General features: G+C 36.2%; 1 long non-coding RNA gene across 1 annotated transcript; it reads left to right on the top strand.

Annotated features, from left to right (window-relative positions):
- LOC121633691 lies at positions 1-2,864 on the top strand. Its single transcript, XR_006009099.1, has 3 exons — positions 1-71; positions 1,088-1,131; positions 2,570-2,864. It is a non-coding gene; the product is annotated as an uncharacterized LOC121633691 (long non-coding RNA).

The raw sequence follows: 2,864 nt of genomic DNA, 5'->3' as shown, positions 1-2,864 counted from the left end.
CCTGCATGCTCCAGTGTCTGTTGGACTTACCTCACAGAAGAAAAGACGAAGGAGGACAGCAGACACAGTTGGTATGTGTGGATTTGTCCGTCTCTCATCATTTATAATAATCTTCGTTAAAAGTCTTGGTGAGAGTTGAAATACAGTCTCCTCCAGTAAACAAGCATAGTGGCTTTTTGGTATAAAAATCATCTAAATAAAATTTATCTGAATCTTATTGAGGTCACTCTCTCCAGGAAATCTATTAATACATTTGGATTTTAACAGTTTGAAGATTTAAGTGCACAGGGATGCTTTTATTAAAAGGGAACAAAAATTAAACAATTTGTTTTTTAAATTGTGTTTCAAGTTCTCCATTTAATTTTCAATGTTTTTTTAACAATGACCATTTTCCCCTACAAAAAAAAATTTGAGGCAAAGAGTCAGGGAGGTTGGTTTGAAAAAGTCCTACAAATGTTTCACGATAAAAAACTAATTATGAAAACATATAAATATCCCAACATAATTATATCTACATGTGTTATTGTGGTCAGGACACAGAGGCAAAGTGGTGCCTGCAAACTTTTAAAGTCTATATGAACTGATGAGGTAATGGCTCGGAGCTTTCAGTCTTATTTGTGAATCTGGCAAGAGAACATGTATGAAAACCATTGCAATATTTTTTTAGCAACATATTTGCTTGTTGACCCGAGAAACAAGCTTCTGATTATAACAGTGGGACTACTACCTGCATATATTGGCCTATAAGTGCACCTTGCTGTGCATCTGCCTGTGTGTCCTCGGCTTAGTGTCCAGATTTTACAAACAAGAATCAAATAACACTCAACAGTTGTTTTGGTGATTGCAGTATTTCTACAAAACAATTACATGATTGCAATAAAATGGGCTCATTCACCAAATGTTCTAAAGACCAAATCGAATTCTGTAATTTTATCTTATTGACCATACCGGCTGATTGAAAGATAAGACGGCTCTTCTTTGGGGGGGGGGGGGGGTCTGTTTGATTGTATTTTTGTGGTTTAGACAAATGAAGGAAAGCTAAAGAAAAGTTCCTTAATTTTATGGTTTGTCTTTATGTCTCTACCAGGGCTGTGTGGAGGTCTTGGTGCAGTGGCATCCTTGCTCTGGATGGTATGTATGTTTAATGTATGTATGAAGTTTTTACCTGTAAATATGTATTGTTGCATTTACCTGTATTGTACAAAACACTCAAAACAACTAAACAAGTTCTTATTTTATATCTAAAGTTGTTTATGTAGATGCTTACATCAATAGGTCATAGTACTGTCTTCTTTTACATAAATCCACATTCTAACATGGATATGATTACACCTGAAGAATTTCAACCCAAATCACAATTAACTCTTACCTAAATATTGTAAATGATGCTTTACAGTGTAACTACAGAATGATAATTTATTAGATTGTTTTTACTTTAATCCAAGGATGTCCAGATCCAGCCTCCATGACTGGTGTCCTGCAGGCTTTCGATGCTTTCCTGCTTCAACACACCTTATTCTAACCAGTGGCTTATTGTACAGAAGCTGATAAGCTTTTGGATCCATGTAATGTAAAACAGGTGTGTTGGAACTGGAGTAATCTAAAACCTGCAGGACACCGGCCATCGAAGACCGACTTTGGACACGTCCTGCTTTTAATTATGTGCAATATTATGATCCTGTTTATGTTTATATGTTGTTGTTGTCTACTTTTGGAAATAGCGTTTGTACTGGAAAAATAATTTTGTTGCACCTGTTGCAATGACAATAAAGTTTTCATTCATTCATTAATACCATATGTTCAGATTTTCATTAGTTATTTTCTACACGACTTTGCTAATTCAGGGTTGCAGGGGGCTGAAGTCTCTCCCAGCAATTAGCAGGTGAGAGGCAGGTACACCCAAGACAGGTGGCCAGTCCATCAAAAGGCCAACACAGAGACAACCACTCATGCTCACACTCACTTATAGGGAGCTTTTAGAGCAGAGGTGACCAAAGTCGGTTTTCAAGGCCCATTGTCCTGCAGGTTTTCAGTGTATAACTGCTTCAACACACCTGACTCAAATTAAATGCATCAAAAAGCCCGTGTAGTTCTGTACAGCGACTTATTAATTGAAGTCTGATGGTTTTGGAGCAGAGACACATTAAAAACTTGTAGGATTGTGGCCCTTGAAGACCGGAGCTGGACACCCCTGATTTAGAGTAACCAATTAACCTAACATGCAGACTCCATACAGAAAAAAAACATTCTTCAAATCTCCTTCCAGCTAAGGCTTTAAATGTGCTTTACAAATAAACTTAACTTGACTAAGTATTTGCTAATGGCTATTCAGAACTAATTCGTTTATGGAAAAATCATTCTTTAACAAGTGCTCTGTGTGGATTTAAAAGAAATGTCCTAAATTGATGGATGCTGGACTGGGTGTAGGGCTTGTGAACAACAAGAATATATGCATACCAGGATACTCCAAATATTCTTGTAAATGGTAATGTCAGGATGGTTCATTATGAAAACAGTTTTAATGAAACAGTAATATTTTGGGCCGCCTGTCTTTCTCTCTGTCTTGCAGTGGAATGAAGTGGAAAAACTCTTGGGAACCAAAGGCAAATATTCAGATATAAAACCCTAAAATGACTGTTATAGTTAATTTCATTGTTCTATGTTTGGATGTTGTATTATACATGGTAATGCAACTGTTGGACCATTATTTGACATTTTCTGTTTCTGTAAATGTTCAATTGGTAAGCTGTAACAGAAGAAGTGACATTAACGAGTAATCTCTTGTAGCATTCAGCTATGAAGTATGGCTTTTACTCAGGTATTGTGAGTAAAATAATGTTAATAAAAATATTTTGTGCAGACTA

The sequence above is a fragment of the Melanotaenia boesemani genome, chromosome 22 (assembly GCF_017639745.1).
Source record: "Melanotaenia boesemani isolate fMelBoe1 chromosome 22, fMelBoe1.pri, whole genome shotgun sequence".
Classification (NCBI taxonomy): domain Eukaryota; kingdom Metazoa; phylum Chordata; class Actinopteri; order Atheriniformes; family Melanotaeniidae; genus Melanotaenia; species Melanotaenia boesemani.
The sequence above is the reverse complement of the archived record's forward strand: the minus strand, read 5'-3'. Positions and strand labels throughout refer to the sequence as shown.